Here is a 23,505-nt window from a genome sequence, read left to right on the forward strand (position 1 = left end):
CAGCTCAGATCCTACCCTATGTCCTCTGTCCCCATGCCACCTCCCCGACCCCTGGCAACCACCAGTCTGTTCTCTGTATCAGTGAGTCTGTTTCTGTTTTGTTTTGTTTGTTTGTAAATGTGCAGCTGTAAAATCAATAAGTCACAGGAATATGATGAACACACAGGGGATATGGTCATTAATATTGTAGCAACTTTGTACGGTGGCAGATGGTGACTGGTCTTATTGTGGTGATCGTTTCATAAGGTGTAAAAATATCAAATCACCGTGTTCTGCACCTGAAACGAATATAACGTCGTATGTTAATGATAACTCCATAAAAAAAGATTTTAAAAAATTCAACTCATCCTTGGCCCCGCAAGGAAGAAGCAAACCTGCTGCTCGAAAACCCACCGGACACCCCGGCGGTCTCCCTGCCGTCCACTCTCCAACATCTCTCCTTGTGGTTGCCCTGGAAACCCAGCCAGCAAACCACCAGGACGAACTACCTATGCGTCAAGAGGGTTGGCTGCCTGGTCTTCTTGTAGCTCGTGGGAGCCTTGCTCTCTTCCCCGTGATGCTACCCTCAGCTCTTCTGCTAGAAGCTGGAAATCAGTCCAAGTGGACAGCAAGCCTTGCTTCCATTTGCCAACAGTCACTATTTCAAGAAATCTCAGTTTTACTTCACAGTGGTTCCTGGATACGATAAGAAAATGATAAGGGTCGCCTCTTAAGTTTTCGGCTGCTAATTTCCGAGTCCCCTGGGGTTCTGTGTTGCGTGTGGCCAGCAGCGTATGCGGTACACGTTGAGGAGGTCGTGTGGCTGCAGTGAGGCTTGTCGGAAGCACCTGTGACTCCGTCTCGTCACTGAGACCTGAGTGCACTTTGACCGCGGTCTCCTCGATCTCCCATGTCAGCACTTAATCGTAGGGCTTTTACGGGGCGTGTATTTTCTCTCCCTAAATATTCTTATCTACTTGGTGCCCTTTGGTATTCAGACCAAGAGGTAGGTACCAAATCACCCTGAAATGCATGATGGAATTTTATAAACATGTGTATTTAAAAGCAACATAGCTTTTAGTTTCAGGGTCTCTGTGAAACCTAGAAATATCAGTATTTGCAAACTGAAGCCCTGAAGTCTCTTGGCAAAGTGTAATTTTTCATTCTTTTCTCCGAAGCTTCGACGAACGCTCAGCCTGAGATTCTTTTATTACCCGCCTAACTCAGTTTCCTTAGCTGTTCATTTCACATGAAGGACAAGAAATGTGATTTTTGCTTCTTAATTTAAACTTTGGCAGCACAAAGGAATGTCTAGAAATTCCTCGGAAATCTCTCTTTTTCAGCCCTATCCCTTTCTCCCCATCTCTCCTCCCCACCCCCTCATTACTGTGTTTCACATAAATATTTCTTTATCAAAAATAGACATAGTTTCTTAAAAGGCCTTCTAAGAATAAAAAAAGAAAAAATTGAAAAAAACCATTAAGAAGCTTTGAAATATGAGAGTAGTATTTCTATATTTTCTCCTGTATTCTCTCCTCTACCACAAGAATAGAATTATGTGTTTGTGCATATACACACATACACATGTGTGAGTGCACACACACGCATGTAAGTCCGTTGGACGAGGTCTACAGTATATATGCCATGTAACCCAACTTCTGCAGAGCCTTTCTTTCAGCCATTCACGTGGACTCAGTGCCCATGCCCACCCACCACTCCTTTTATTGTGGCTTTTCCAACTTGACTTCTTTATTTTGATCTCTTGGTTGGTTAATTTTATTATCAAGTGGTTCTTTTCGACATGGGCCATGGGTATTTATTTTCTGATTTTTCTTCCTGGATGAGAATGCCTGTCTTTTGCTCTTAGTCTCAAAGGAAAACTTGGCTGAGATTAAATTCTTGGGTCATGCACTTCCTTTCCTTTAGTGCTCACTCCTGATATACTGTCCCATTGTCTTCTAGCACAGAATATTACAGTAATCCTCGTACCACGATTTTCCACTTCCTATTTTGGGGGCTGGACTTTATTATGAATTGAACTCCTCACCCAGGAAGGCACACGAGTGCCACGTTGCCCACACTGTTCACGTTTGGAGAGACCACCGCAGCCTTCTTTCCACTTGAGGGATGACTTAGCTGGGTATGATATCCTGGGGTCACATTTACCTGTAAACTTCTGGAGGTGTATCACACCAGGTTAATTTCATCCTCGACTTTATGCCTGTGTGTTTGAGAAAAGATTTATACTTAATTCTTACTTACATAATCAAGATATTTCTTGGTATCTGTTATTTTGTTCAAATTTGTTAGAATATTGTGTCATTTATTTATTTATTTTTTAAATTTTATTTAGTTATTTATTTATTTTTGGCTGTGTTGGGTCTTCATTTCTGTGCGTGCGCTTTCTCTAGTTGCGGCGAGCGGGGGCCACTCTTCATCGCGGTGCGTGGGCCTCTCACTATCGCGGGCTCTCTTGTTGCGGAGCACAGGCTCCAGACGCGCAGGCTCAGTAGTTGTGGCTCACGGGCCTAGTTGCTCTGCAGCATGTGGGATCCTCCCAGACCAGGGCTTGAACCCGTGTCCCCTGCATTGGCAGGCAGATTCTCAACCACCGCGCCACCAGGGAAGCCCTGTGTCATTATTTTTAATTGTGGTTTTTAATGCTTTCTTTGTGTCATAGATACTTCCTCCTATTGTATCTTTGAAGTTATTTTATTTCCTGTTTGTTTCTACTTCCTTTGATGATGTTAGGTGGGTTTTCTTCCTTAGCCATGCCAGTTATCCTTATCCTGGACTGTCTTTTTCCGTCCTATCTATTATCTTTTTTCTGACTTTTCTGATCTCATTCCCTCTCCTTTGATTTCAGTGTGATTATCTCAAATCTTCTATGTCAAGAATTTTCTTTTAATGTGTATCTGCTCTGATAGTTGCTAGTCCTGTCTGACTTCTTGGTTTTGTGATACTGCTATTTTCATTCTTAACTTAGGTTTTTACCTCTGCAATTTGGGGGGAGGGAGGAATTGCTTTTACTATTATCTCCTCTCATTTTATTATGATCAAAAGAGGGATATACTGGATATAGCTTTTCTCTACTTCTCAACCCAGAAGCCTGATAACTTGACATTATTTTAACCAGAAGCCTGCTGAGCGATTTTTGAACAAAAACACAATTTCATGTCATTTTTTTCTAACGTTTATGATTTTTAGGCCAGCCCTTGACAACAAAGTATTTAAATAAAGTTTACAAAAATTTTTCAAGTTTTTCATCTATAAAAATACATTTATGACATGATACCATTATCGACCAAAGTGCTTCTGTTTATAAAGCACTCTGATACTTAAAGTTTTGAGTAAGTGTATTGAAATATCCAAGGTGAGTTATAGAGACAAAAAAAGAAAAAAACAGGCTGTTTTTACAGGTAAAACAGAAATAATATTTTAGAATTAATTGAAGCATGGCTATTTTGTCTTAGAAGCTATAGAAGTCACCAGGGCTCCTGAGTTTGGCAGCAAAAGCAATTTGTTTTTTCTGTATTTCTCCAGAGTATTTACAAATTTAAATATCCCCACAAAATTTCTGTCACTGTTACAAAGACCAGGAGGTGAGGACAAAGTCTTGTGATTCAGGACTTCACAGACGTAGATTTGAAGGGCAGGAAGATCACTGCAGACGCTCCTGGTCTCAGCGATGGCCTTGCTTTGGGAAGTGATGGGTGTAAAGATTTGTTTGAACTTAAAAAATAGTAATAAGAATGAGGAAAATCGACCCCACTCTGAAAGGCGTTCATTTTCCTGTGCAGGAGGTGCTGCACTTGTCATTTGTTCCAGGGACAGTGCCGAGTCCTTTGCAGGGTTTCTCAGCCTCCACCCGTGTGTTGAAGGCGGCTGCTGTTATTACCCCATTTTACAGATGGAGAGTCTGAGTTCAGGGCATCAGATATGGCTGCAGAGTTAACGTAGGGTGAGTCCGGGGTTCCTTCCTCGGCAGTCGGGCCCCAGAGCTCTTTTGTGTGTCACTGCATTTGAGAAGAGACCGTGTTACACAAACGCAATTTTTCCTGCTGGTTTTCAAAGGACATTTTCAGTAGTTCCTCAGGGTCCTGTGACCTCATGCTATAATTAAGGGGAAAGAGGTCCTATTGAAATGGCCACAGTTAACCTGTTTAACTGAACCCACGCTGTGAAAATTATCTACATGAAATGGATGACTTTCTGTGAAGAGAGTCAAGCTTTGAAAGAAGACCAGGTTTGAGTGGGGCAAATATCAGGAAAAATTATTCAACAATTACTTATGGAATCACGACCGTCTGTGTGGCCTGGAGGCAGGTGCCTGGAACGCGGACAAGGTCGGTAACAGGTGAGTGTGTCTGATTTCCCTTCCTGGACACACAGGTGTGGAGGGCGGTCCCCACAGGCTGGCTGTAAAGTGGGGCCTGAAGCCCAAGTCCGGTTCCTAGAGACGATGTCCCCCGGATTCCTTATTATTTCTAAAGGGACAAGAAAGGACAAACCAGGGTGAGAATGAGAAGTCCTGAATGATAACAGGGAGGGCAGTTGATAGGAAGAGATGGCCCCTGGGGGGTTCGTGACAGGTGATGAGGGTGAAGCCTGCCGCGGTGGGGACAGGGTCACACACACGCCTTCCGTCCAGAGCTGGGACCACTGGGCCAGGCCACACCTGTCACATAGGTGTGTTCTGTGCTTCTCTAGCTCCATCACCTTTTACGGGGACCTGGATTCCAGCTAGCTGTCTGAGGGGGGATGGACAGAGCTCGGCAACATGGCTGAGCCAACCAGTCCAGAGCCAGTCCCTCCGCGGCTTCACCCCACGTCGCCAGGGGCCTTGTGAGGACCCCCGGGGATGTCCCAAGGCCAAGGCGGTCGGGGGAAGCACAGCTATGGGGGGCACTTTCCAAAGGCTGGGTCTCAGGCATCTGTCACCCTCGCGTGATGATGGCCGTGGGGCGGCCGTTGTGTGTGTGTGTGGCCGTGGGCCCAAGGTGTGTCCCCGTCTTAACCCCGCCGTGGCCTCACCTTTTGGTGAACACTTGTGGCTGCTGGTTTTGATAAAAGCGTCTGCAAAAATGTTATCTGTCGCATCACTGATCAGCCCAAGGCTCAGTAAATCCTGTTACAGACGTCAGAGCCCAGGCTGCTAGAATGAGGACTCTAAAATATCTCTAGTGGATGGAGTGTTTCTTCGGCCAAATAATTTTCTAGCAAATCCATCTCTTTTGGCTTCTATGACTGTGTAAGAAACCACTTCAAAATTCAGTGGCTGGAAACAATAGCCATCGATTTGTCATTTCCAGTGACTGAGGGTGCCTGGCTCAGCTGGGTGGTTCTTCTCTGTGTGTGACCAGGGCTGTGGTCACCTGCCGCTTTGACGGGTGGGGGGGACCCAGGCGTCCACCCACAGGGATGCAGTGACACTGGCCGTCAGCCAGCACGTTATTGAGGGCTGTCAACTGGGTCACCTGCGTCTCCTCCACGTCACCCACCACCCACGAGGCTTGGCTTTGCCACGTGGTGGCTGGGCTCTAAGTGGGACCCAGTGGGTTAATAGTTACGTGACATTCTAGCAAAAGATGATCCACAGGCCATTTCTCAGCTGTGTTTTTGTCATCATGTTTTAGTGAAATTATATTTTTATTTTGGTGTGCTCACCCCTCCCTGCCCCCCCCCAGGTTATAAACTTTACCAATACCAGAAATATATTTACTTCAAATCTTTTATACCCATTTTTTATTTTTTGTGGTGCCTGGCACAAAGGAAGTGTCTAATACACATGAGAACAGAATTGACATTTAGGTTGTTTGCAGTTTTTTGGCTTTTACAATGTAAAAACAAAAACATAATTTTAAAATTTCCTCTACTAATTAAAATTTCCCTAGAATTGTTCCTAGAAATTAAAATACTGGCTCAAAGTATATGCATGTTTTAGACTCTTGGTATGTATCTCCAAGTTAACACTTTCCCCAGGGCCTGTAGGAATTTATATCACCACTGGCAAACACGAGAGAACTCTTTATAGCAGCTTAGCCAGCACTTGGCGATTTAAATTTTGTCTTTTGTCTTCATAAATTTGATAAGCTAAAGTGACATTTCATTATTGCTTTAATTTGCATTTTGGGATTATTGTTACGCACCATATAAAGTAGGTGAGCTCTAGCTTGTTAAGTACACGTGCAGTTTTGGCATTGGTGTGGTGGAGTGTTACGTTCATATAGGGTAACTTAGCTTAGAACTAAAAGAGACTGAGGCAGTGTCCCAGAATCCAGATGTGTGCTGGGGCGCTTTGGGTCTTAGATGATCTGACGGCTCGTACAGAGTCGTCAGGTTGTACCCACGCCATCCCGCCGAACCTCTGGGCCCACCACCGACTAGAACTAATCTCACTTTCTTAGGAAGTTATGAGCATTTTCCAGCAAGCGCAGAAGCTTTCTTTGATGCCAGGCCGCCACTACACCAGCAACTTGAGGCCCGTCCTGCAGCACTCTCTGCCCTGCTTTGTAAGAGCTGCTAGGCACAATCTTGTCCCTGGTCGTCACACTGTTGAGACACTGCCATCACGTTTTATATCCTCCAGCTGCGTCAAAACATGGGCATCACAGAGTGGCTGAAACTCGCGGGCACCGTGCAGGTAGGAGGGTCTGGGGCACCGCCAGGGCGTGGGTCCAGATCGCGGTAGGGCTTACACAGCTCTTCCTGCGGGAAGCTGTGCAGAGCCAGCCATTCGCCACGGGCAAGGTCGGTTCCCTGGTCTGGGCCTGCCCCGGCTGGACAGGCGGGGGTGCGGGGGCAGCCTCGGGGGGGCACACACCGGGCGCTCTGTACCCCCTGTGCCTCTTACGGGTCTGTAACCGTTTCACAATCCAACCCGGAGACAGCCTCACCGGCACGCCTGCAGGGAGTTCAGAGCACGCTGGTTGAAAGCGGTTAGCGTGTTAGGGCACGCTGGTGCCCTAACAAGTCGGCGTCCTTTCTGCTGCTTCCCTAAGGGGCATTTGCGTGCACTCAGGAGGGCGGCACGGTTGTCGCCCTGCCCGGGGTGGAGTGACCTGCTTCCCTGTGCTTCCCGCTCAGGGGGTCACAGCTGCAGAGAAGGTCCGGAGACCCAGCGCCCCTTCTGTAGGGCAGCCCTTCAGGCGTCTGATGCCTGGACCCTCTCCCGTCTGGCCAGAGCGTCCTCACGTGGTCGGGACTGCAGACCCCACGGCTGTGACAGTCTCTGCGCTCGCACTCTTACGACGTGTCCCTCTTGGAATTTGGTGTCCCAGGTAAGGTTTTCTGGGAGCGTGCTTCAGATGTCTGACAGCCGGCATGATTAGGACTTAGGTTTTAATGGAGAGCAGTGGAGATCGCAGAGAAGTTGGGCCAAAACTGATCACGTGACGCTGCGTTTCTGAAAGGCTTGTGCCTTTATACCGTCTGTTTCCCGTGGACATCACGCGTCTCAGGACCTGCTCCGTCGCCGGCACTCATGTTCCCGCTTCACTACCTCCTCTGCTACTGGGATTCCCGGGGGCATCGGCAGGAGGGCCCGGTGCCACGTCTTGCCTGACCGGATGGATACCTGTCGCTTTACGGTCACCGAGGCAGGGATGGGAGGGTGAAGAGAAAGGACGGCCTTTCCTGCTGCCTTTTCGTATTGATGGCTCGTGACCACCTTAGTCACAGACTGAGTCCCGAGACCTGATTTCCTCTTAGAAGGAAAACGTTTCCTTCCTTCGCTGCTGGGCCTAAGGACCCAGAGCCGTGCGGTCAGGTGGCCCCAGGTGCGGGGGATCCCCGTAAAGGTGCAGGTGCCGGTCGTGCTCTCCACGGGTGTTTCGGGGTTTGCGGCAGCAAGCACCCTGAGAGCTGGCCAGCTCCACCTCCGCCGTGTGGGAACCAGCAGCAAGGCAACTGATTCGGTCCCGGGGCAAAGTGTTTTTTGTCTCAACTAGAACTGTGATTTTAGGGACAGCGGTTTGGCTTAAATTTGAGCCCAATAACACGAGAATTTATGTTTCTCCGATACTATAGCAAAGGCATTTTAAAAGACAAAATATGCCATAATGGGGGAGGGTAATACCTATTCTTTGGTGCTTGGTTTTTGAAGAAGTGTTATCTCTCCGGTGGAAAAAAGCCCTCCTTTTGGGAGCTGATGTGTTCTTTTACTGTTACGGATTAGAGAGGCTGTGAATCTGTGCTTTCAGGTTATTAGTTGAAAGTCACAGGACTCTCCAGGCTCAAGTATGTTTTTATGTATTTCCCATTTTTCATCCAGATTGATTAGTGAAGCAGAGTACTGATCTGTCTTGCCTCTGGGCATATTTATTTTTGAAATTAGGAAGCATTTAAGAAATTCAGGGTCAAGATCTTGATAAAGAGGTAAATGTCAGCAGTGATCACTTAGAACAAAAATATCACTTAAAAAGGTCATTTAAAAATTTGATTGCCGTTAGTTTCTATGAAGACGTTAAACTATTTCAGTTTTCTTTGACACTCGCTGATTTTGCAACTAGTATCTATTAATGTGAGAACTGACACCAGTTGCATCGTATGATTTTAACAGAATTATGGTCATATTCTAGTACGATGTGATTTAGCTTTTTAAAGGAATTAAGTGTGTTCTTGAAATGGGAACAAAGTGAGTGTTTGCATATAAAACCGTATTTTCTTACTGATTCCCTGTAATTTCAGACGGCTGTTCCCACATAGGCAACAATTGAGCACACGAAAGACATGATTTTAAGCCCTACGAGGCTGAAGAGACTGAGCCCTCCAGTGGCAAAGGCTGTCCTGTGTAGCCAGGCGCTGCCTCGATGGGTCAGTGGGCAGCCGTCCACGCTCAGAGGCGGGCTGGTGATGCTTCACGGTCAGCCGCCCTGCTCAGCCTCCCCCGGCCCGCGGTCAGGGTCAGGCAGCGCCCGGCCAGCCTTCGAGGACTGCCGGGGGTGGGCACGGGCTCCCCTGGCCCCCTTCCTCCCGTGCAAGGGCGCTGGTGCTGACGTGGGGGGCCGCCAGCCCCCGGGCACCGGTTCTCAACCCGGACGGGGGCAGAGAGGAGCAGGATGTGGCAGAGACCAGGGCCCGTGGGTGCCCGAGGGCAGGTGCCCGGAGCTCCTGGCCTGTCCCGACGTTTCCTCACTGTCCTCGCCCAGCCAGACCCCCAGAGACCCTCGGGGTTGGGTGAGGGGGGGAAGCCTGTGTCACGTGCCTTCATTTACGTTTATGGGAGTTTTATGTGCTGTGTGTCATCGGCACGGTTGGGGGACCCCTGATGGAATGCCCAGCGTCAGGGGACCCTCTTCTTTGTTTTGGTCCAATGGCTTCCTTTATAAAATGTCCTGTCGCTCAAGCCTCCCTGTTCTTTTTTGGGGGGGTCTCCTCATAAGTCTCGGTCCCCGGATTCACTGACGTTGCAGTTCTGTTTTTCCTGCTGCCTCTCACCCCTCCCCTTCCTGCAATAAAATAGACTCACTTCCTGTCAGTTAAGCTCCACTCAGAACGTATGTCAAGAGATGCCAGTTCCCATTTTATTAGAAAATTTCGTAGACTTTGGGGAGGTGACCGTGTAATCAACCCCAGTGGCTCTTCTTTTAATGACGGTTGGTTTGACCTGAGGAACTAGATTTTTTGAAGGAGGCTCTATTCGATCGTCATTCAGGGTTAACACCTGGAACAGACCTTACTGATGCTCTGACATTTTCTGCGAGGGTAGATGATGAAGTGGAACTTTTAAAATTCAAGTGAGGATGTTAGCTTTACACACTGGATTTTTTCCAGCTGAAATGGAAGTGGAGGAGGTGGATGGGGTGGGATGGTCCTACCCCATGTCAGCAGGAAGCAGAGCCCGTGACCCAGACTTAGCCCAAATGTGCCCTTTTGCTCTGCTGGGCACTTGCCTTTTAAAGAACCAGAGATTCACCTTCCATTCCACCTGCAACCTGGGCCTCAAGTCACTTGTCTGGAAGAGTCTAGTCTTTGCTTCTGTGACCAGGGCACTCTGCAGAGGAAAGCAGAGATTATAATTTTGGAGATTATCATCTAAACCGGAGCAGCAATCAATAACAAAGAGCCATTTATCTTTTCAAAGTAGCTTTATGGGAGATCATACTTGATGTCAGGTTTTCACCAGTAAGCCAGGGAGGTGCTTTCATTTTTGCATCTGAAGAATAAGAGCGTGATTTGCTTTTGATAGTTTCCAGGTGCTGCTTTAAATTAAAGAGAGTGTTATCCCTTCATTGCTGTTGCTGTCAATGAGCTAAAGACTTATTCATATTGGACAAACTATTATTTTAAAGACACGCCTTCATCGGTTGGTCACCAGCTGTCTGAGTATGTGTACAGACACACACAGCATTTGAAGGGTCAGCCGTGGGGCTGTTCTCTGGACTCTGCAGCTCCGGCTCTGCCGAGGGTGATGCAGATGGAGCCTTAGTGGGACTTAACGAAGGACCGGTGAGAGGATGCGATTTTGCCAGGAGGCACGGCCTCAGGGTGACAGAGGGGCCTCGGAAGAATTTCTCCCCAAATTCCGGTCATGAAGCTTGTTTTCCTCCTTCAGAAAGTAGTTCCAGAGGGTCTTGGGGACGTTTTGCTTTTAAGAGCCCCCAGTTAGACCTCAGCAACACCTCAGAAATCTAAACAGAAAGCTCGGTGTGTCCTTCCCCTCGGGGGCTGTCGGGCAGGACCCTCGATGAGCCTGGGGTGGGAGAGCTGGGGGACGGGTGCGGAGGGCGTGGCCTGGGGTCTGTGTCCTTGGCCGGGGGTCTTCTGGTTCTCTGGGTGTGGATCCGCCTGTAACTCTTCCCGGACGTGTGCGGATGGACATGTGAGCACGTTCTGATCACGAGGTCAGCTCCTGTGGGGCTTGTGTCCACAAGTGCGGCTTCAGGGGAAGAGGTGACCTCGGGCTGCTCTGCAGGCTCCGCCCACACAGGCCAGCTCTCCGGACGCCGTCCGAGTCCGAGGAGGGGTCACCGCTCTGTCCCTCAGGGTGTCCGGGTCCAGTCCAGCGCCCTGTCGGCTGTGTGGTCCCCCCGGGGGAGTTTCCCCTCCATTTCCACCCTCAGGGCCCCTTTGACGGCTCCTGGGCACCTCCCTCTCCCACCAGCTTGCCCCCCTCCCCGCTTTCTTCTTAGGGTCCCCCCCCCACCTCTGGAATTGAGAAAGAAAATGCAGAAAACACTCTTGGAAACCTGTTTTAAAATCTGCTACCATCTTTGTGATAGAAAGTGCCCGAAACAAATGCATCCTGGCCGGCGGTGCTCACGGCGGCTGTTTCTAGGTCTCCGTGGTCCTCTCCGCACAGGGCTTGTGTCTGCGGTGAGGACTTGCCGTGAAGAGCATTTGTTAAACACCAGCTGTGTCCTGGCCCCCAAGCAGAATATCATAGCGCCTTTTAGCCTCTTATAAATTGATGAGAAGAAACAGATGAACAGAATAAAGAACAGGGGAGAGAGAGTAGAGACTCAGTGTGCTGGTTTGCGTAGTCGAGACCACCACGGTTCCGCAGGGTTCGAGGTGGGGAGAGCTCAGTGTGTAATCACTAGGGGTGGTGCTGGCCTGAGTCTTGAAGGAAGTTTGGAATTAATACCTGAGGGAGGAGCAGGGCTTTCGGAGAAGGCGGAAGCACCAGGAGGGATCTGAGCAGGTAGGGGGTGCGAGGTCCCCTGCAGCCCCAGCACCCCTCACGGAGCGGCTCCGAGGTGGGCAGTGCCAGCCCGTCCTTGCCTAGAAAACGGGCAGGTGGGGCTGTCACCTTGCTGGCTGTGTTTCCTGGGGCCTGCAGATGCCAGGGCTGGTGCAGGGCATCCCCGGAGGCCCTGGGAGCAGGCGGTAGGGACCGGGCCGACTCTGCAAGGTGGACCCCTTCTCCTGGGTCCTCTCCACACCGGCAGGTTCACCCGTGTCCAGACCTCGGTCAGCTTTGGCTAAGGACCGGCGAACCATAGCCTGCATCCGACTGCCCGTTTTTGTAAAGCAAGTGTTATCGGAACACAGCCACTCCCACTGTTCTGTGTTGCTGTGGCTGATTTCCCACTACCGAGACAGGCGGGACAGAGAATGTTACCCTCAGCGGCTAAAATACGTCCCCTCCGGCCCTTGTAGGAGACGTTCACGACCCCTGCCCTGAGTGCTCCTCCGTCCTTATCATGCTTTGCTCTGGTCAGGTGAGCGCTCCGGTTCAGACTTTCCCGCAGCGACGGCTTTCTTCTTTTGCTGACCTAGGTTGACGGTCAGCGTGTCGGTGTCCGAGCTGCAGAGGAAGAAGCATGAGGCGTTGATTTGATCACAGGGTAGTTTCCTGAGATTCTGTTTTGCATTAAGTCAGGAAGTCCTCCTGCAAACAAACCACATTTACTATCTTCTCAGTTAGCTCGTCAGCTCTTGGCCGCTCTGTGAGTTGCCTTTGCTGTCAGATCCAGCCAGGCCCCTGCGGAGGTCGACCAGCCGTCCCGGAGAGCAGGGGCTCCCCCCCCCCCCCACGCCCCACCCTGCACATATCGGGCTGTAAACTCACATTCCTCTTGGCAGAAATTAAAGTGAATTCATCCCAAACTGAAGACTCCTTAACTTAGTAACTTGTGATATTTAAACGAGCTTCATAATTTTCACGTTCATTGGCTACTTTATTCTAGATCTTATTCTTTCTCAGAAATATTTTGTTAATTCAAAGGAAACCCATTTCAACTGTTGCTTCAACTCAAACGTCATTGCTGTTTGGGACTTTGACTTCTCGTCTGTTAAAGAATTGTTTGGTGCCTTATTTTGTGCGACTTACTTTCCAAACCCTTGAATCTGACACGTGCAATGAGGAGCAGATGCGGCTGAAGCAGGTGTTACTGAAGACAGTCCTGGGCTCAGCAGCTGAGGCGGACACGCTTCCGGGGAGCTGGCCCCACCCACTCTCACCTCGTCGGCCAGCGGACAAGGTCAGTCCCATTCACACGTCTTTGGAGACGTGCATGTCACGCGCCATCATGATTGCCTTGGTTGCTTGCTACCATATAAGCGTTATTCTTTCGTGGCGAATTTGAACAGCTTTTCCATACCTGGGAAATGTGTCATATCACATGTTGCCTTTTCACGCGTGCACACAGGTGGCTCGTACACAGCTCTCACACGTCTTGCTGTTTGGAGCTCAGACATCTCTCTCCATCATGGTTTCCCATCTTGAGATAATTGCACCAAGCTGAGAAGTGCCTGGACCAGAGCAGCTCCACTGCGATAATTCCACAAAGTAAGATTTCACCAAGAATCTTATGTAAAAGAGAATTCTGTCTCTCTGTGTCTTGAGTATAACATTCTCCCCTCTGTGGACGGGGACCGAGAAGAATTCGCTGCCTCATCTAGTGGTGGAAACCATTTCTGGGTTGGAAGGTGAGTTATTGATACCAGAATTTAGTAATTTTGTGGGCCAGTGGCTTCTGCTACTTTGGATTCTACACCTGTTTTAAGGACTTTGCTTTGGTGTGATTATATTTATAGAGATGAGTGGAACTGATGTTTCTGTCATATTCTTTCACCGTGAGGTGCTCTGCCCTGCTGCTCCCTCCCAGTGAGGGACAGATGCAGGGCTGGCGGCTCTGCCTTTGGCCCAGGGTGAGATACACCGTGACGCCTTGGACGTAGAGCGCAGCCCCTGATTCTCATGGGAGGCAAGACAGAAGGAAAGCAAGGGTACCACCCACCCCTCCAGGGTAGCCAGGGATGTGAAGGCAGCGGGGAGAGACAAAGGCCCCGTCCCCTGCAGTGCAAGAGAATTATTTCGTGAGCTATGGTTTGATATTTTAATTATCATCCAATAAGAGATACACCAGGAAGCAGACACATATATTAATATCTGATGGCTACAAAACACTTTCTAGAAAGCAAATGCATAATTTTGAAGTAAGATAAATCATAAGATTACTGGAGTGTTTGTATAGAGAGTGGAGCCATTTCTGTTGTTGATTATCTCACAAGTTGTTTACTTATTTGCTTTTGAAATACAAGGAGGCCATCCTGTTTCTGAAGGATTTTTGAGTTCCAGGGGAACCAACTTGGCCGTGAGGTAGTGAGGTCCCTCGGGGGTGGCCCGTGCTTATTGTCAACCTGACAGGACGCGTGTGCCCGTCGCTGCTGTCCTCAGACCGTCCTGAAGCCCTTGCTGGCTTGAAGACAGATTTCTCTCCTTCCACAGGTGTTTGCTGATTTCTTACTCTAAGTAAAACCCTCTGCTACTTGCCCTAATTAGTAAGAGCTTACACATTACAGCCTAACAGGTTTCAGAAACCTCACATACACGTTATCTCGCTCGATTTTACACTGAATCTAAGAAGGGGAGGCGGCCTTAGAGATCATGACCATGTCATTTATTAGCTAAATCAGGGCATGTTTGAGAGTGAAAGGGATGCTGGTAACCATGTGATCAGAGACTGTACTGATCACACAGGACATATGGTCACTGATCTTGGGGATCCTTGGGTTTAAAGGGCCCAAAACCCGCTCAGCCTGTCTTTAGGAAGATGAGAAGCTGGTTGTCTGGATGTTGGGCAAGTCCTTCCAGAACCCGAGGCCTGAGGACCACACTGCCTTCCAGCTCTGGATTCGCATGTGTGTCTACACTCCAGAAATGAACAGAATCTCTCTGCAGATTTGAAGTTTCTAAAAGGGGGTGTCTGTTTGGCTCAGCATGGGCTGTGGTCCATCCTGCTTCACCCCGTATCACCAGGCTTCTCCCCAAGGCCCGAGAGCAGGCAGAGTGGTTAGTCACTCTCCCACTGGGACAAGGTGTCATTACACACATTTCCTAGATGAAGAAGCTGGAAGGCAGAGATGGCCGGTGACTTGCCCAAAGTTACCTTGTGAGTAGGTGTCAGAGCTCGGGTGGAAAACCAAAGCGCTGGCTTGTCCTAGACGTTTGCTCCTGTGATGGTCATGTGTTTACAGAGCAATCAATACTAATTTCAGTATGAATGCACTCCAGAGATAAATAGTTCCAGTGAAGGCAACATCTTAAATATTAAGATGTGGTTACCCTCGACATTAGCAGGCTCCTAATAGGGTTTTCTAATTTTCCAGCATGTCAAGATCAGAAGCTGCCAGCCATGAAATATAATATGTTTTGGGAAATGTTCACGGAAGCACAGTTGAGATGACCTATTTCATTTCTTGGTGATGGAAATGCTCTGTGAGACACAGACATGATTGGGGTGGCCTGTGGCATTCCTCTTGTTTGGCTTTCAGCAGAGACACCCTGTTATTTGCAGGGGTGGATCAGCCTTGCTGAGCTCAGCTAACATCTGTGGACCAGTTATTGGAGTGATTTCCTGTAATTATAGACCAACAAATATGGGCAGGCAGAAACCTGTGTAGGCCGTCAGAGGCCTGGAAAAACCATCCATCGATGTGATAAAAAGAGTTAAGGAGTCGAAATAATTTGCTAAATTGATAACCCAGCTAAAGACTCGGAAGGGCTTAGGGTCAAACGATTTTACTGAGTTTATTTCCCTGCAGAAAAGGTCGGGGAGCCAGTGTGTTCTCGCGCAGGATTCTCTGGTCCGTCTGTCCGTCTGTAAGTGCCTGGCCAGCGCGGGGTCGGTCAGGGCCACGCACAGCTGTTGGTGTGAGGAGGAGAGTGGGCTCTTTCCTTCTTCTCTCCGTGACGAGGTCTCTGTGCTTCCCATCTTGTCACCACTGCCTCTGGGGAGCGTCCCCTTGCTCGATGTCACTGCCGGTTTTAGAGGAGGGCCCTGAGACCCTTGTAGACTGTCCACGTGGAGGAGCTGTGGACACACGGGGGGGTGAGTGGTGCAGAGTGCTTGTGGGAATGAGTGGGCTGCCGCTGACTGAGAGGTGCAGAGCAGAGTCTGGGCAACACACAGATGCTGCTCCCGGGGGGTGAGAGGCACTCAGGAGGTGCCGCCCGTCCCCCTGGGACGGCGACCTTGAGAAGCAGCGACCAAGGTAAACACCCTTGATCAGGATTTAGAGGCTGTCGTGTGAACGTGCTCACACCGATTGCATGCAGGGCGTTGACCGTGCACACATGTCTATGTAGACAGAACACTGCAGCTGCACAGAAGGCCCGCTGTGCAACACACGGTCACGCTGACACTGAGGTTGAGGCCATGAACTTCCCTTCCCAGGAATCAGCAAGACACTGGTTTTCAAATGTGCAAAGGACACACTTTTGCTAATAAAAATATTCTGTTTTGTCTAGATCCCCAGGGACAAAGGGGTGGAGAATCTCCGATCGGGTGTTATCAGGGTGTCTGCGATTACATCTGGGCATTAATTTTCTCAAAGGACCAGATAAAGAATTCTTTTAAATTCTGGATGCTTCTTTAAAAAAAAATTTGTCTGATTCACTTTTAGGAAGATCAGTATATTTTAAGATACAGGACAGAGTCTCATTTACTAAGGAGGATTGGTAAAAGATGTTACTTACCCACCTGCCCTGAACTCTGGTTGTAACCCCAGTGGGATCAGTTCGGGCTGGGAGCACTTTTTCCTCTGCAGTAACTTATAGAAGTCTTAGACCCCCAAAAATGATGTATTGAAAACGACTGAACACAAACTCTAAAAGGAGAAGTATTTTCGTGTGTGTGGTTGCAAGTATGCCTGTGTGTTTTATTGTAACAAACAGTCAATAAATAAACGGGCGGGTTCAAGGTCTTCTCTACTTAAGGACCTGGCCGGGACCATTCAGAGTGTGGCTAAGACATTGTTTGCAGCCTTGGTTCCACGTCAGCTCCATTTCCCCTCGTATTAGCCCAGTTCTGCTGTCTCGATGTGGATACCCCGTAAGGTGTCCTCTCTCATGATTTTGCAGTGAGATGTGGCGTGTCCATTTCAACGTCTGTCTTTACTGCTGTTTACAGATAGTCTGTAGTGTTTCCATCTGCAAGCGCTCAAATTTTAAATACAGTTTTTGGGAGGAGTTTGCTGTCCAAATGCTCTGCAAAGTCCCGGCTGCTCTTTATTATAAACGGGGGTGATGCTGCACTTTTCATCTGCCCCCGCCAAGGTGCCACAGGGGAGGGCAGCGAGGGCACAGCCAGGTCCTTGGCAGGAGGGCTCCTTCTGGCTCGAGCTCCGAGTCGAGCGGGCCCCTCGTGGAGACGCTGGAACTTCTCCGTGGGGACGGCGGCCTGGGGCCCTGCTCTCGCTGGCTCCACGCCCAGCCTGATGTGGGGACCCTGCCAAACAGAATCCCTGTCTCTTGCGGGCCTGGTGGGTTTGAGACGGAAGTAAAGTTACAAGAAGGTAACGTGTCCTTTTGCACCTGGATGGGGGTGTGACAGTGATGTGGGTTTGTTCCGTTTGCTTATAGAGTTCACAGAGTGTCGTTCAGGACGGGTAAGGGTCACCCTGCATTTTTCAGAAGCAGGACTTGCCTGTGTGAGAAGAAGAACCTCACGAAGTCACGTTTCAGGGGTGAGGCTGGGGATCTCTGGAGTTTCCAGAGCAAAGACCGACCCTGGTGCCCGACCTGATGCTTTAGTCCTTGTCATAAGGGAGCAGCTGGGAACAGAATCCTGGAAGGACAGTCTGGGGTGACGGGACAGATTGTTTGAATTGCCTACGTATGTGATGTAGGGCCTTACATTTTATAAGGTTTTGCTTCTTTCCAGATATGTAGTGGTTCCTCTCTCTCTCTCTCTGTCCGTGTATGCACACACACACACACACACACACACACACACACACGTGTATGCACACGTACGTATACATACACAGGCAGAGGAGGAATCAATATATATGGATATGTACATGTGTGCATATCTATGCATCTATGTGTATGTACGTCTGCCCATATATATGTGCATGCATACATCGTACATACATGCACACACACAGTCACCTAAACTGGAAAAGGACCTGGGTGGCATATTGATGCGTGTGGGCTTCGTCTCCAGGGAAAACCCCATCTTGGTAAGAACGTTTGCCCTAGTGTTGCTTGGCTTCTCCTAGAACGTTCTCAGATTACAGCCTCAGCCACTTTCAGAAGAGCGACCCTCCTTGGTGTCAGTTTCCTGGGGTCCAATTGCGATTCCCAGACTCTGCGTGGCCTCGTGCGGTTATAACAGCAGAGGCCCCGTGTCTGAGGCTGTTTCGCACGCTCTCACCTCAGTCTCCTGTCTGTTCAGCACATCACACTCTAAACTTCCCGTGTGCCAGGCACTGGGATGGCAGAGACTCGTAACATATGGTCCTTTCAAAGCAGCTCATTTTCTGGTTAGAAAGGGATATCTAGAAAATAATCCTAATGTGATATAAATAAGTACAGTAGTAGAGACAGAGCTGGCACCGTAGCTAAAGAAACCGTTTTTGATTTAAGCGATTGGTGAGTCAGGGAAGGGCCGGGAGCAAGTGTGCGGAGTTCCGGGCCCCGGGGCCCAGGGGTGACGGCAGGAGTTCCGGCCCCCAGGGCCCGGGGGTGACGGGAGGAGACCCTCTCCCACATGCAGGTCCTGCTTTGTGTGCCTCCACCTCTCCCACCGCCAAGGCTCAGAGCCACGCCTGGCGGCTGCCACGTGCCACTGCACTTTACATGATGAGGGAGAAGCAGCAGCACGGGGGGCAGGGCAGGACCAGGCAGGTGTGTGGGGCTGTCCTGAGGACGGGGGCCTGTGAACGCACAGTGTGGGCAGTGAGCCCTCAACGCCTGTCAGCCCCGGAGTCTTCCTAGCCGTGAGCATCGTGGGCCTGGCTGGAGCCTCCACGAGAAAAACAAATACAAAGAGACAGAATGGGAAGTTCTGGGGAGCTCGTAGGCAGCCATGGGCGCTGAAGGCACAACAGACGCTCCCTCTGGACCAGACGTCAGGTGACAAGGGCGAGCAGACCACCGCGTGCGGGCGCCTCGGGGGTGTGGGGAGGCCGCCCGTGCGCTTGGCCGCCACCTTGTACTGTCGGTGCCCGCGTAGTCCTGGACCTGCGGTAGACGGAGCTGGTCCCCAGGGCTCCAGAGACCGCGGACCACCAAGCCATCCTGCCGAGGAAGAGCCAGGGACCCCGAGCTGCTCTGTGGCAACATTGGCAGCCGTCGGTTTCCTCGGTGCTGGCCCTTCTGCAGTTACGGGCAGAGCGTCTTGTTTCCCCCGCCAGGTGTCGTTCACACCTCTCCTCTGACAGCCCACAGTGACTTCAGGTCGCTGTACACGGTAAATCGTTGATGTTCGCTGAATGGTTGGTTCCAGGTTTGGTTTTGCAGACGGTGAAGCACGGTTCCTCGGGTGCATCTCGGGGTGTGTGATGCCCGGACCCCCTCACCCTGTGATCTGAAACACTGGCTGTGCCGCGGATTTTCTAACAATGTTTTTCTTTTCTTTGCAGGTCACTTACAGTAAGACAGTTTTCTTAATTTGTCATTGCATTCATCTCCATATCTGGAAACTGAAAAAATTCGCAACAATGGCAGAAGACCACAAGAAGTTCTGTTACTGTTTACATATTTATTTTGTCATCTTGAATCAAAAACACTGAAAAGTGAAATTAAACGTCTATAAAATATTTGGTCTGACTCAGATTTCTTCTCTTTTAACTTCAGCTTTGTTAAGGAATAATTGACAGAAAATTGTGAGATATATGTGTATGTCACGGTGATTTGTTAGAGGTACGCACTGTAAAGGAATCCCCACTATTCTAGTTAATTAACATACCTATCATCTCACATATTTATCCTTTTTTGTTGGTGGTGAGAACATTTTTTTTTAATTTATTTATTTTTTATTATTTATTTATTTATTTAGGCTGCGTTGGGTCTTTTGTTGCTGTGCACAGGTTTTCTCTAGTTTCTCTGAGCAGGACTACTCTTCATTGTGGCGCGCGGGCTTCTCATTGTGATGGCTTCTCTAGTTGCAGAGCACAGGCTCTAGGCACGCAGGCTTCAGTAGTTGTGGCACACGAGCTCAGTAGTTGTGGTGCACGGGCTTAGTTGCTCTGCGGCATGCGGGATCCTCCTGGACCAGGGCTCGAACCCATGTCCCCTGCATTGGCAGGTGGATTCTTAACCACTGCACCACCAGGGAAGCCCCTTGAGAGCATTTAAGTTATACTCTCTTAGCAAATGTCAGTGATACAATGCAGTGTTATCACATGTTCAGATCAGGTCCTCAGGTCTTACCTGAGACTTAGCGCTGAGAGTCTGTACCCTTTTACCAGCTGTCTCCCCAGCCCCAGCCCCGGCCACCACTTTGCTACTCTCCGTTTCTACGAATTTGACTTATTTTTTGTTTTTGCTTTGAATATAAGTGACACCATGCAGCATTTGTCTTTCTGTGTCTGACTTATTTCACTTAGCATAATACCCTCAAGGTCCATCCATGTTGTCACAGTGGCAAGATTTCTTTCTTTTTCATGGCTGAATAGTATTCCATTGTGTGTGTGTGTGTGTGTGTGTGTGTGTGTGTGTGTGTATTATATATGATATGTAATATATATACTGTATCTTCTTTATCTGTTCATCCATCGATGGGCACTTAAGTTATTTCCATAATAACTCAAACTTCTTATTCAAGTGAAATGTTAAGTTATATATAAACTTTATTTATATATAACTTAACATTTAATGACAATCTAATCTTTCAGTTATCTTATTTAGCTGAAATATTTATTAAAATACCCACAAGAGTAGTGAGAAGTTTTAAAATGGATATTGTGACTGTTCCCCAACAAATATATGCTCATTTTCCTTTTGGAATTCTAAAGATTATCACTGAATGTTAGAAATGTCTGCTCTTTTAGGTATGACTGGTGTATAAATTATTAAAATCACTCACATTTGTGCTTCAGTGTTAACCAGCTCAGGATCCTATGGGAGACGGTGAACGTCTCTGTGTAGGTGCACTCTCTGTGGTAGGTGCATCTCTGAGGGCCGTGCCTTTGGTTTTCAGAATTTAGTTACGATTCTTCAGTGAACGGCTTCCCAGGAAAGGCAGTAGGAAATGGAGGCGTTTCCCATGTTCACAGTTACTTCATGCCTTGTTCTAGAACAGGGTTATAACCCCAGCATGCGGGGCCTGATGTGCTAGTTAACGCGGCAGATGTTCGCTGGGCATCCGTGAGGTCCGGGCTCGGGGCTGGCGTAGCTGTTCAGGCCCCGGACGCGGTGTGGACGGCAGGACCCGTGTCGGAAGGAGGTTCTCGCGCCTGGGGTGCAGTCTGAGAGCCGTGAGAGAGGACACGGGCGCGAGGGTGGGGGTCAGCTCGCAGCCTGTCGTGAACCGTGGTGGGAGTTTGGAGTCTCAAAGGCAGTGGGAAGCTCCCAGGGCTGTTCTGTGCTGGGCGTCCTTGGCTGGGATTTGCATCTCCGGACGCTCCCTAGGGCTGTGGCACAGAGGTTGGGTTAGAGGTGCAGACGGAGGACGGGACCCGGAGAGACCCTCCAAAGACTCTGCCAGGAACCCGGGGACGCGGTGGCCTGGGGGGCGGGTGGGGAGCAGAGCGGGGGAGCCGCAGCCACGGGAAGGGGGTGTTGGCGGCGGAATCAGCAGTGCTGAGAGTTACCTGGACGCGGATACAGAAGGGGTGGTCCAGGCTGACCCCTGGGTCCTGCTGAGCAGACCGGAGGACCGAGTGGCCCTCACATGTGGGCAGGATGCCAGGGGAGGGCAGGGGCGTGAGGGCTGACCTCCCAGCCCTGGTCCCGAGGCTGTGCGTCTGGACCATCACGTCCGGGCGGCCTCGGCTGTCCTGGTGCGGGGTCTGGGCTGGAGCTGCTTTGGGAAGATCCGTCAGCATCAGGATGTGGACTGGAGCTGAGACATTCCTAGAAAGGACGTGGGTGAGGAAGGGGAGAGGAGCCGTGAGACACGCGGGGTGAGCGGAGGGGACAGGTGAGGACCTGTAGCCAGGGTGCAGTGGGACGCTGGAAGAGCCAGCGGCATTGAGGTCGTCGGGTGTGGGTGACCCTGCTGGGAGGGAGTGGGGGAGGCGTGTTTACTGCACGGTCCCCGCACACACGTCCAGTCCCCGAAGGTGAGGCCGCGTTAGAGCAGCAGGTGGGCCGGGGTGGGCGTGTTTGTGAGCCGAAAAGACAAGAACCGGTTTGAGTCCTTGTGGGCAGAAACCAGCAGAAAGAGAGAGCTGGACACTGAAGAAGCTGGTAACGGGTGGCTGGAGGCCGGTCAGCGCCCGGGAAAGGCTGAGCCCGGTCACGGCTGTAACCCAGGGGGTCCGCACGTTCACCGGTCTGATTACCAGGATTTCAGTTTTATTTCAACTTCAGAATTTGAAAAAATCCATTACGTTTTTAAAGAAAGGGATCCTTTGACCAGATGGGACAGTAGCTGATGTCGCAGCCCCTCCCCACCCCCCAGGTCGTCTGTGAAGCCGAAGCATCGCGTAGACTCACAGCCCGCGGGGACCCGGGAACCAGGCGCCCCGAGCCTTCCCGCCCGCGGTCTGTTCACACGTCGACTTCCACACACAGCTGGCCCCTCCTAAAAATAAAGAGTGACGCGTTACGTTTCTTCCCCCAAACTCTTCGGTTCCCTTGTATTTTCTTCTTGAGGTGAAAGGAAACTACTTAAATATTTTTCAAATGTAATTCTGTTCAGAATTAATCTTACTGATCAAAACACACCGAGGCTCTGGCGACTTGAGCCCTGCTGCAGGACATGGCATTCTAAGATGAGGGCAGCTCAGACGCGTGTTCACTTGTTCCATTTAAGGATTTGGATAGTCTTGGAGTCTGTCATAGTATGGATTTTATCATTCCTTAAAATGTTGGAAAGAAGTGAGGTTTAAAGCGTGGAACATAAAATACTCTCCAAAAAACATTTTTAGTTTTTAATCTTTAGTACTCGTTACGTTTAGTGAGTTAACGAATGTGCTGTTGCCCGCCTGTGGAAGATTTGAGGACGCATATTCCACATTTCCTTTGTGTTGGTTGCTTTGCGGTTTTCGTTTATATAAGCAACTGTACTCTTGATGTCACCCAAGTGACAGGAAGCAAGACGCTATCTAGAGAGGTGACGTTCTTAAGGTTTCGTTCACTGATCTAAGCTAAACCAGCCCAAACAGCCAGTATGGCATCTTCGGTCTCTCTTAGAGGGAAAAGAGTCAACACAGAGCAAGTTTCTGACCTCAGGCAGTGGAGGGTCTGAAGAGAAATCCAAGAAAGGGCCCAGGGTGTGAGCCTGACCCTCCATCGGATCCACACAACCTCCTGGAAATGGTAAGTTGTTTTTGTTGTTTAAAAAATAATAACGATTTTAAGAAAAGCTACTTTCCCTCAAGGCGGGGGGGTCTTCCGTCTCCTCTGTTTTCAGAGCCCCCCGCCCGCTGCTGTTTCCTCAGCAGATTCTGCTGTCACATCAGACAAGCCCCACTGCTGTGTCAGAATGCAGCCTGTGCCTCGCTGAGTATAGGACAGGTTCGGCTTCCTTTGCAGAAGTCCCGGGAACCAAGGCAGCAAGGGGGCATCGTGACTTCTCCGGGCACCAGGGAGGTGGAAGTGCTAGAGGCGTCTTTTTCTACGAACGAGGTGGCCCAGTCAGGCCCTCCCGTTTGGTCAGTCCCACCGACCGGTCGAGCACCCTT

The 23,505-nt window shown here is 49.8% G+C and overlaps 1 long non-coding RNA gene across 2 annotated transcripts in view; it reads left to right on the plus strand.

Moving 5' to 3' along the window:
• LOC130706128 (uncharacterized) overlaps positions 1-19,418 on the plus strand; it is a 233,952-nt gene extending 214,534 nt beyond the window's left edge. The window contains exons 4-6 of one of the 2 annotated variants that reach the window (XR_009006536.1): positions 12,650-12,905; positions 13,074-13,213; positions 19,297-19,418. This is a non-coding gene — a long non-coding RNA (uncharacterized LOC130706128). The remainder of the gene's footprint in view (positions 1-12,649; positions 12,906-13,073; positions 13,214-19,296) is intronic. The other variant, XR_009006537.1, reaches the window with a different exon arrangement.
• The last annotated feature ends 4,087 nt before the right edge of the window (positions 19,419-23,505 follow it).

The sequence above is a fragment of the Balaenoptera acutorostrata genome, chromosome 21 (assembly GCF_949987535.1).
Source record: "Balaenoptera acutorostrata chromosome 21, mBalAcu1.1, whole genome shotgun sequence".
Classification (NCBI taxonomy): Eukaryota; Metazoa; Chordata; class Mammalia; order Artiodactyla; family Balaenopteridae; genus Balaenoptera; species Balaenoptera acutorostrata.